Source organism: Tympanuchus pallidicinctus, unplaced genomic scaffold, assembly GCF_026119805.1.
Source record: "Tympanuchus pallidicinctus isolate F22 unplaced genomic scaffold, pur_lepc_1.0 scaffold1, whole genome shotgun sequence".
Lineage (NCBI taxonomy): Eukaryota > Metazoa > Chordata > Aves > Galliformes > Phasianidae > Tympanuchus > Tympanuchus pallidicinctus.
The window spans coordinates 108,760,177-108,771,708 of NW_026294618.1; the positions used below are offsets into that span (position 1 = coordinate 108,760,177).

Sequence of the window (11,532 nt, forward strand, 5' to 3'; positions counted from 1 at the left end):
CTGGGGAACTACAGGCCGGTGAGTCTCACCTCTGTGCCTGGGAAGATCATGGAACAGATCCTCCTGGACAACATGCTCGATCACATAAAGAATGAGCATGTGATCTGAGACAGCCAGCACGGCTTCACCAAAGGAAGGTCATGCCTAACTAATCTTGTGGCCTTCTATGATGGAGTGATGGCATTGGTGGACAAAGAGAAGGCGACCGATGTCATTTACCTGGACCTGAGCAAGGCCTTTGACATGGTCCCCCACCACATCCTCATCTCCAAATTGGAGGGAAGTGGATTTGATGGGTGGACGACCCGATGGATAAGCAATTGGTTGAAAGGCCGCAGACAGAGGGTGGTGGTCAATGGCTCTGTGTCCAGGTGGAGGCCAGTAACAAGTGGTGTCCCCCAAGGGTCTGTCTTGGGAGCGGTGCTCTTTAACATTTTTATTAATGACATCAATGAGGGAATTGAGTGCACCCTCAGCAAGTTTGCTGACGACACCAAGCTGAGTGGTGCGGTTGATACGGTGGAAGGAAGGGATGCCATTCAGAGGGACCTCGACAGGCTGGAGGGCTGGGCCCAGGTGAACCTAATGAGGTTCAACATGGCAAAGTGCAAGGTTTTGCATTTGGGCTGGAAGAACCCCAGGCACCCGTACAGGCTGGGAGGAGTGGGCCTTGAGAGCAGCTCGGCAGAGAAGGACCTGGGGGTCCTGATGGACGAGAGACTGAACATGAGCCAGCAGTGCGCTCTGGCAGCTCGAAAGGCAAATGGGATCCTGGGCTCCATCAGGAGAGGGGTGGTCAGCAGGGAGAGGGAGGTGATTGTCCCTCCCTACTCGGCTCTTGTGAGGCCCCACCTGGAGTACTGTGTCCAGGTGTGGAGCCCTCAGTACAAGAAAGACATTGAGATTTTGGAAAGGGTCCAGAGGAGGGCGACTAAGATGATCAGAGGGCTGGAGCACCTCCCCTATGAGGACAGGCTGAGGGAGTTGGGCTTGTTCAGCCTGGAGAAGAGAAGGCTGCGGGGTGACCTCATTGCAGCCTATCAATACCTGAAGGGAACCTACAGCCAGGAGGGGAGTAAACTCTTCAAAAGGGCTGACAACAGCAGGACTAGGGGAAATGGATCCAAGTTGAAGGAGGGAAGATTTAGGTTGGATGTTAGGGGGAAGTTCTTTACAAGGAGAGTGGTTAGGCCCTGGAACAGGCTGCCCAGGGAGGTTGTGGATGCCCCGTCCTTGGACGTGTTCAAGGCCAGGTTGGACGGGGTCCTGGGCAACCTGATCTGAATGTGTACGTTTGGTGGCCCTGCTAGGCAGGGGGGTTGGAACTACATGATCCTTGAGGTCCCTTCCAACCCAGGTGATTCTGTGATTCTGTGATTCATCTCAGGGGTCGGGACCTGAGCACAGAAATGTAAGAAATTCAATAGATATATAAAATGCTCACCCACCATAACAAGGCTTCCCTCTTCCATTGAGCCAGAAGAAAGAGGGAGGGGAAAAAAAAAAAAAAGAAAGAAAAAAGGAAAAACATCACTTCTGCCATTTAAAAAAGTCTGTAGAGCTGTAACAGGAGAACTGAACAGATTTCCCTCTCAAAGGTTTTCCAGTGGGATTTGTTTCATCTCTTGCATTCTGCATTCTGCTCCAGCCTTAAGCAGAAAACACACAGCTGCAGAGCACAGTGTGTCAGCAGAGCACTAGCAGAGCTGCAGCTGATTGCCTGCTCAAAGTGCTGCCCAGCCACAGCTCCAGCCCTGCATCCAGATGGTCTGCAGGGCTGAGAGGGGCTGTGAACAGCCACAGTGCTGGGAGGAGGGGCTGTGCCCAGCTCCCACCCTCATCTTTGGCCCTAGCTGTTCTGAGAGCTACAATGTTGGCACTTTGTCTACCTTTTTTTTTTTGCGTCATGCCAGAGCACTCCATTGTTAGATCAGCAAATGGATTCTGTAGGACCTGTCGCAAAGCAGATGGACAACCTTAACTTTTCTGGAACACTTTACCTTTGGGAAGGGGGAGGTGCACACAGGGCACTGTGCACTACAGCTGCTCAGCACATTGCTTCAGAAAGAGAGGAAAGAGAGGATTGTCTAAAATAAAATTCCACTCCAGATCTCTGCCTCCGAGATTCGTGTATTTTCCATATGCTTGTCTTTTTTTTCTTTACAGCTATATTTCGCAGAAAACAAAACAAAAAGATCCTGTCCTATGACACAGAATGATCTGTCTCCCACAGACCAAGAATTTTACAAGATTTACATGGAAAGCATCGGTGAGCGAAGGTCCCTGTTCTACAAGTCACCCAGACATCCAACTATGAATTGTTTCAATGGCAATCAGGCGCACTGCTATAGAAACGGGCTTACAAAATAGGGCTTCATAGTCCTGGATATTGCAAGCATTAGATCCATATGGGTTGAACTCCCTAAGAAAGTCACATAAGCAGAAGTACACACAAAAATAGAACTTATTTTAGTTCAAACTCTGGTACATAAATACAGGAAGGTTTTATGGTTGTTAGGATCTTATGCTTTCATGACACTACAAAACGTCATAGGAAAACAGCAAAATCCTAGCAGTTTTCATTAACAAATTCTTACTAAAAAAAAAAAAAAAAAGGGAGGGGGGTGGGGACTTTAAAGTAGGATAGAACAGAACACCACAAAAGGAAACTTGTGAAGGTATATCAGCTTTGTGAGAACCTGTAATAAACAATGTGGATTGCTCATATCTGAGTCCATACAAGGACCCAGTCGGACCGAGAGTGCTGGAAGGAAGCTCGTGCTGCATAGAAGCTGCAAGGAAGTTCAGGCTGCAAGAAGTGCTGCGCTGAAAGAAGCAACCCCGTGTGGAGTCCTGCTTTTCTCTGGATAAGGAACAGCTCCAAGCTGGATGGAATGTATTCAGGGGTCTCTTGAGGGGTTTTTGCAGGGTAGATACAGAATTTGTTAAAATTAGGACTAGTTTGTCTCATTGCCTTTTTGTGTGTTTCGATTTGTGTTTCACACTTGTTGCAGTGTATACAAAAATGATACAGGATGCTTATGAACCGTGCCTTCTTTGTTAATAAGGAAGGGGGAGATGTGGGGAAAGATGTAACTGTGAGCAAGTCAGCCAAGAGTCTATCAGACTCCTTGATGGAGCCTATCACCGTGAAACCTTGGGAGTCTGGAGTGTAAGACTGAGAGCAAATGGGCTCTGTTTGCGTCTAAGGGCAAACAGGAGGTTGTGTCTGTATGCACTGTTAACCTTATCACACTTAAGAAACCTTTCATCCTTTATCACTATTGTTTGGGAGAAGCTGGGCCAATTAACTGAGGAGGGGGACAGCATTTTCCTGCTTGTAAGTGAATGGTACATCAGATGTGTGTTGAACACCATAAAGCAGAACTATTCGGAGAACAATTCTGATGCTACAAGAAACCGTGCGAGCATTGGCGCCCGAACAGGGACCCGAAGCCGGGCCCGACTTGAAGACTGACCGCTCCGGAGCACGCTGAGAAAAGCGTGGCGCTGAGAGAAGCGTGGCACACGCTGAGAAAGGGCGCAGAACACGCTGAGAAGCACGGCAGACGCGGAGAGAAGCGCCACAACCTGAGGATTCATCGCCCCGACAGCTCGGAGTGCCTTTCTCCGGACCGTTGCCGTGGGGATACATGTGAGCTCCGAACAAAAGAACGTCCGAGTTACTTTGCAGATTGTTCTGAAAAAAATGGGAAAAGACGGTGCCCGCTGCCGTTTTACAGCAGGTGCTGCTCTGGGCTGCCAAGAGTGACCCCTCGATCGCAAATCAGACCATTTACGACCCCGAAGTAGGGGACCGGGTCGGGGTGAAGCTATGGGACGCTGCTGCTGCGGGTGGTAAGACAGCGTTCGGGGAGCTGCAGACTCGGAGAAAGCTCTTTGAAGCGCTAAAGAGCCACTGAAGATCGCAGTCTGACAGCCCCAGTCTGCCTGAGGGCGAGGGAGCGGCTGGTTGCTCTGCAGATCAGCCCACGATACCATCGGCTGCCCGGCCGCCGCCGTCGGGTGGGATTTTCACTGCCGGAATCAGGTGAACGGGAATGCTCATTTCCCACTGATAACCTGGGGGAGAGGAAGAATCTTGGGGATATCCTGTACTGGTTATTGTCACTGTCTTTGTGATTGGTAAATGCTTATGGCAATGAAAATGTAAATGTAAATGGCAGATGGAAATGTAATGGTTAATGGTATACGGAAGTGGAATTGTTAACAGTGCGCAGAAGTGTGAATGTTAGTGCTGTATGGAAGTGCAAACATCAGTGCTGCATGGAAGTGGAATTAGGAATGGTACATGGAAGCGTAACTGAGGGTACAAATAGTGGAACTGTGAAAAACAAAACAACGAAGACAAAAATCAGCACAAAGTTTAAAGAAGAGCAGCGGGTTAAAATATTCAAGTCTGTGATCTGCTCCAGCCAAAGCAGATCACTGCCGGCAAGAGAACGCATACCCGCACTGCTCCTCCCCCCGCTGGTAACCAGAACGCAAACGAGGCGTTAATGGCGAGTGGGGACGAAAACAAAAGACTGGAAGCGAGAAGAGACTTGATCTGCAGAGATGTAGGAAACTCGGTATCCCAGTGTCAGCACGGGAAGCCTGAGGAGGGAGGAGCTGAGAGAAGGGCTCTAGGACCCAGAGATCTCCGCAGGAAGAGCTGGGACGGGGGGCTGGCAGGGCCCAGGAGGGTTCTGCCCTCACTGAACAGAAGAGCAGCTTGTGCCAAAAGCGGCGCTGCGTCTGGTAACAGATGCGATAGCAGTGAAGGGTGGAGAAAATGAAGCTGAGGAAGGAATGACAGCAAGGTGTGGAATTCGTAGCAAACGCTGAAGCAAAATGTGGTGTTCTTACTGCAGTAAGTGATGAGTTTGTAACCAGACGGGAAACCACTGGCAAAAGTGAGGAGGTTTGCTTTGTTAAACGTTTGCAATCTAGTATAGTTAAACAGGTAGCCATACACAGATTGTTGTACATGCCAAATTAATCCAAACCTTGACTAGGCATGATTTACTAAAACAATGCCACAGCCGATATACGAAGGTCTGGGCTCTCAGCTGCAGAGGGCAGCAGTAACCTTCCCACTGAAATGTGGCAGGTCTCCCAGTAAAGAAATACTCACGGGTGGACTGTGCATGCCCTTCAAGGCTCAAACAGGCTCAGAAGATCTTGAGAGGATCTTAAGTAAAATTGCACCCAAGTGAACTAGGAGAACATGAGGGTTTCTGCCTCCAAGGAAACAGACACAACTTACATGCCCAATGCTTACACATTTTCTTACTCCTCTTGTCTGGCCACCTTGTGACAATACGCCCTGTTTAGTGTTTATTTCTTACATTTGTATTATTCGTTGAGTAATAGCTTCCAGCATGTGCGCCCAAGCAGAGAGCAGTTATTGAGTGAGGTGGTCAGAAGGGCAGCAGCTCCTGGCTGGCCACATGCAGGGGTTTCTCAGCCATGTTTGCCAGCGAGGTGTGAGCACAGCTCCTGGGGGTAATTTTTGGTCACAGAGCCCTGCAGTGCCCGGAACAAAGCCAGCAGCCCGGCCCTACAGAGACCCATGCCAGGTGGGGCTGGGGCTGCAGCAGCCCTGCCTCTTCCCAGTCCTAGCAAACAGCAAGTCAGTCCAACAGCTCTGCTTACAGGAGAACCCGAATTTACTTCAGGCACGTGGTCCTGGAATCTGGAAAACCCTGATGTCTCCAGGTGCAGGCAGTACTGGCAAGCATCGACATCAGATGGTTTATACACCTGAGCTGCCTAACAGGAAAGGAACGGTGCCATTGTGTGCCTAAACTGAGCCCATCAGGCAGTTGTAAGGTAGTTGAGTCCTCAGAGTCCAAAGTGAGTGGAAATTTGCTACGACACTCCATGAGTGGTTAAGGTAACTTAGTTTCAGCAAGTTTTGCATTAGTAATAATGGAAAAAAAAAAAAAAACACCCAAACAATTATGATAGGTGCTGCAAAAGAAACTCCTCTTCATCTTCTGGATGGAAAGTCAATGACTGTGTGCAATTTCCCCTGTAAAGGTGTGGGGCCCTCTTCCACTCCACTGTCTCTGCTGTCTGGCATAACGGGAGAGCTGCTGTGGCCTCGTGTCCGTGCCTGTGCCTCCTCCAGGGTGAGCAGCTTTGTGGGAGGAAAAGAAACTCACAGGGACTCGGGCCACAATTAAGAACTGTGTCCTGTAAAGCAAAAGCACAGATCAGAGGAGGATCAGCAAGCAGCAGCACAGCCATCACAGCTCTGGGGGAGGTGCTGTGTTTTTCTAAGGCTTGGTTATCCCAGCTACAGCAGGATGATGTCAAAACAACCATTTTGTCACAGGTATGTTTATGGCAAAGGACAGACATACTCATAAGTGAGAGCAGCTTACTGTATTTAAGCAAGCAAACAAAACTCCTAAAAAGTGAGGACAAGTCAGTCAGAAACCTTCACTGCCATACTTGAATCAATCTTCATCTGCATGCAAAATAATGTCATGATAACAACAGTTTTCTTCTTATGAGGTCTGGATTTGCTCTCAGCATCCAGCAACAGGAAACGCTGCACACGACTGCAGCAGCTGCAACCCAGCGTGCAGGTGGACACAGAGAACTGAATCTGGCCGTGCCTTGCTCTCAGCCTGCTTACAGCCTATGCTTGTTTTTGCAGACAAACATTTAGATTTCTACCACTGTAGCCCACAGTGCCAGCTGCCAGGATCTCTGAAGCCTCTCAGTGCAGGGCAGTGCAGGTGAGCGTGAGGAGTCTGCTCTAAGAGCTGTCCCTGTTTGTCCTTTGTGTGCTCACAGGGGCTGCCTTGCCAGAGCAGTATTGCCAAGCTTAGCTGATCCTCTGTGACATCCCCTGACCCTTCTGCTTGTGGGAAAGCAGACAATGTGAACGTCTGAATCATTAAACAACTGGCCAAGGTGATATGCTCCGTTCTACAGCCTGGATCATCACATGGCTCAGGTGCTTTGCATGTCCATCTTTCCCTGGCAGAGCTCAGACTGCTGTGGGCTGTTCCTGTTCAATCAAGCTTACCCCTGCATCCTGCTGACATAAAAACTGCCTTCGAGTAGGAACAAAAGCTGCACTTACAGCAACTGTGCTATAAAAAGAAGAGCAACACTTGTATCAAATGGCAAGCAGCAAGTATTCTGGAAAAGCAGTTATCTATACTTCACCAGTGGCAATAACTGCAGTGACTGCAAATCTCATTGGAAGGTCGGGGTACCAAAGCAGATGGAACAAACTTAGCACTCCTTTGGAATAATAATTGTTTGTGCTCTTCACACTTACTTAACAAGCAGAGGAAACTTTCTTCCTGGTGCAACTCTCTTTCTTTCCACTGGACCAGGTGCACTTATGGTCTTAGCAGTCACTCAAGGACAGCTGTAGGTTCCAGGGCTGAGCACAAACACCTTGCAGTTATTTCCTCACTCTTAGCACCTAAGCTGTGGCTCATCCTAAAGCCTCTGCTGTGCAGGCAGAGAACTGGGCAACAGCAGCAGGGCCCGAGCAATCTTTGCTGTGCAGCTGGACAGCCCTGCTGATTAACTTACAGAGACTGTGCAGAAGAAACAACCATGAAAGCAGCTGTCAGAATATCTCCCATTAAGAGCAAGACTTCTGTTTCTCAGCATCAATGCTGATGAATACCAAGAGCCTTCTTTAAATCTGCTGTTTGCCATTTGTCTTCTAAGATGCTTGTAAGGATCACGCACTGTGTTGTACTGCAAGACAGCTCAAGTGGGAAAGCACACCGAAGCATTGAAGAAAGTGATTTTAGAAGGAAAAGAGAGAGTAGGGAGAAAGATTTAAGTTACTCTGTGCAGCTTGTCAGTGTGTGGACCTAACAGCAGCAGCCAAACTTTCAGCTGTATGTTCTTATAGAGCATCCCTGACTTCCCAGAAAGATACTGGTAGCCACATTTGCCATATTCTTACATCAGTCCAGAAGTCTGTTGTCTCCTCAACAGTAAAAGCATATGTGAAGTATCTTGGTGGAGATCTGGATTTGATCAAGGTGTCTGATCAAGGTAAAGCTAATGGAGGAAGATGCTCCATCTCCAAAGAACGGGCTGGATTTGGAGTGGAAGAGAACATCTGAGTGGTTCAAGATGAATTCCACAATGGTCGGCTGCATCTGCACCTCCACGAAGGCAGCTCTTCTGCTGATGCAGGCAGACTCACTCTGCTGTGACGTGAAGAAAAAACAGATGAAGTAAAACTGCCAACAGACAAAAGACTGGGAAGGCAACTCTGGCTGTGCAAAATATGTTGATTTTGGAGGGGAGGATCTACAAAGGCTGCGTGTGTTTATTTTGAGGTTTCTTTTCAACACTGTTTGCAAGATGTCAAGCATGAGTCCACTCTGATGTTCTTTTCTTATCTGGCCTCACATCCTGCTTTCCTGCATTGCTATACAATGGGTAACCCTTATCTTGTCCTCTCTTAACTCACGCAAGCAGGAGAGCACGCAGAAAGCAGCTTATATCTTTTACGCCCTATAACTAGACACTTATCTCTTTCTCCCCTGGTTCCTCATTGGCTGAGTACTTCAGGTTCATAAATCTTCCCGACGCTCAACTAAACCTATGGATACTGGATGAACATCAATTATTGCTGGCTAAGCATATATCGCTAATTAGTTAACTTCTCACACTTGCTCACTCAACACTCAGTCCTTGTTTCTGGACTTCTGCTCGTCCCTGCATAGAGATAAGCTTGGAAGGAGGACAAGGGGGAGTATCTTGATGCCTGCCTGTTGCATCCCAACCTACCCACAGAGCCAGGCAAGCCAGCCTTGCGTAGAGGCCCTGGCTTCTTTGATGTTTGTTAAGTCTGTTTTTCTTTTGCTGAGGGTCTCTTATCCAAACAAAATAGCCCTACAATATGATTTCTAGTCCATAATACTATACCTACACTATTTGGAACATTTAAGAGCTATTGCAGTTTTGCAAGCAAGAATTAATCACACAATTCAGCAACTGTATTTCTAAAGTAGGTTACTAACATATATGGTATTTCTACTTTTTCACATCAGCTATTTCTAAGGACAAGTTACTAAACACAAGTACATTGTGCTCTGCTTCTTCAGATCAATTCCCTCCTCTTAATATCTAATGCAGGAACAACATTCCATTCCTACAGCCTTGAGCAGGGATGTCTCTTGATGTCACACCTGCACAGGGATCCTTTCCATCTTGATGTCAAGACACCTTGCTGGTACGGATCCTTGGTAAGCAACTAATAATTTGGTTTGGAATTTGTCAGCTTCACTAAGGGTACATCTATCTATCTGTCTAGGATCCCTTAGACACAAACTGTCTGGGACTAGGAGTGGATCCAGCCGTGCTGAGGAACCTTACCTCTGTGCACTGAAGAGTTCACACAGCAATGGGGTTGGCTCTGATCCTCATGACACAGCAGGAGAGCATCCTGTAGATGTGTGTGTTACCCTGTCCTCTCTGTGGATAATCACCCAAAGAGAAAAACCCAGTGAGGCCACGGGCTACTCATCTCCAGCATCACATCCCGTTCAGACGTAAATAATTCTCACCTCATGGATTTGGAGCTTCCCCTTTAAACTGAAATCGGTCGGGTCTGCCGTACAGAACTCCAAAAGGACTCAAGCATTTTTCACATCTTGATTTTACCCTCATCTTCGTTGCCTGCTACCCGTGTAAGTTCTCCTCCTGCTGAATTTCAGCCACGTGCTTTCATCTGGCGATTTCCACGTGCCCCTCGTGCTCAACAGGCTGTGTGCAATTCCCAGCTGATGCCGACGGTGTGACCGAGCTGCCGCAGTACTCACAGCACCGAGCGCCCTTTGTCCAACGGCATCGCAGCAGGCGCCCGAATCGAGGTACGATGTCATTTCACAGAGCTTGTATACTCGCCCTGTTTGTGCTACAGGGAAAAGCCACCGACCGAGCTGAAGCAGCGTCTGCCAGCACCACGGCGTTCCCCGAGTTCTGAGAAATACATTTGCCATCGCCCTGCCTCCACTGTATTTTTTTACACGAATATTGGATCCCTTAATTTCAAGGACTCACGACTTCCCTGCACGTGCGCAATATACGTAAATGAAGCATTTGCCAATTACCGAATGAGAAGAGTTTAGAACGTTAGAAGCTCCGTCCAGCAGCGTTCTCACATCCAACATGGCTCCTCGACGGCTTCACCCGCTCCTCAGCGCCACACCGCCGCCCTGAACTTGCCGTGCCCTTTCTCAAAATGGCTGCCGCCAGCTTCACCCCGTGGCCGCCTTGCCCGGATGACGGCCGGGTCGCGCGGTCACGTGACGGACGCGGAGGGCGGAGCGGTTCCAGGCGTCCGATTTGTCTGCTCCTCCTGGCCGTGCCGTGCGGTCGGCTCTTGTGGGGTCCGGGCTTCCCGGGGACGGCGCCGCTTACGTACGGGATCGGCGGCAGCAGGGTGAGCGGGGTCGGTGGGTGCGGGCGGGGAGGGAGAGCCGGGGGAGGGGAGAGCGAGCGTCCTCCGAGCGGCGTTCTGTGCCGCAGTTCTTGTCCTCAGCCTGATTTCTCTCTCCTTTCTCTGGCCGAATTTCGGCGCCCCGTTACGCGTCCTCCGGGGGGGGGGTGTTGGAGCTGATGGGCAGCCGGCGTCTGGGGGCTGTGCGGGTTCTTGTGGCGGTGATGCTGCAGCAACGCGTCCTCCGCGCTCCCTTCGCTGAGCTGTGCCGTGTGTGCTCTGTTTCTATGCTGAGGCTGCACGAAAGGCATCGGTTGGTGCCTTCAGACTCGTGAAGGAAATTTACACTCGCGTTCCGAAGACGGTGCTCTCTTCCCCCTCCCCTCCCCCCCCTGCCCCCCCACGTAGAAATGCGTCTATGATCGCTGTGAGCAATGTCTGAGAAGGAACTGAGGAGCTGAGAAGGATTTCAATTCGTGCTGCTTTTTTCCCCCGTACTCTCTCCCCCCCTGCGCCACCATGTGGCCGTTATCTGCTAATTGTACTTTCAACGGTGATTATTTTTCTCATGAACCTGAAGCTGTGAATGCTGAGGTGTCAGGACAGCTGTCCTTAACTGCTGTGAGAAAAATGTTGTGCAAGTTGTAGGGCATTTTTGAGTTACGTTCTCACCTTGGCCTACGCAGCTGAATTCAGGTATGGTTTAGATTCTGAACATCTATTCAAAAAGGGGATGTTCTTAAGAGCTAGCACAAAAAACACAGGAGGAAAAGAACATAATGAAGTTAATCTAGCTGTATGTTTCTTAGGGTCTCTCTCAGGTAGTGCGTCTGCAGTTACAAAGAATAGGTGTGAGGGTTTTGTTATCTGGGGTATCTCTACAACTTTCTGAGGCTCCAGTCTGAAAAACAGACTAGCAAACAGACTTTTACTTTTTCTCCCAGTTGCTTTGGTTAGGAGGTGCAGCTGGAGGCTGTAACCCTCAGTTGCTCGTTTCATTCAATGTGCAGCTTTTGTGGTGATGCTTGCAGAGAATGTATTGGTTTTTCTTTATTAAGTTCTCAACACTGGGAATTGGCTCAGGAAGTGGA

At 49.1% G+C, this 11,532-nt stretch overlaps 1 long non-coding RNA gene across 1 annotated transcript; it reads right to left on the bottom strand.

Moving 5' to 3' along the window:
* Positions 1-3,425: 3,425 nt before the first annotated feature.
* Positions 3,426-10,151, bottom strand: LOC128089010 (uncharacterized). The gene is made up of 4 exons (XR_008210435.1): positions 9,567-10,151; positions 9,376-9,474; positions 4,683-6,201; positions 3,426-3,510 (listed from the first exon to the last, which is right to left on the bottom strand). It is a non-coding gene; the product is annotated as an uncharacterized LOC128089010 (long non-coding RNA).
* Positions 10,152-11,532: the final 1,381 nt, after the last annotated feature.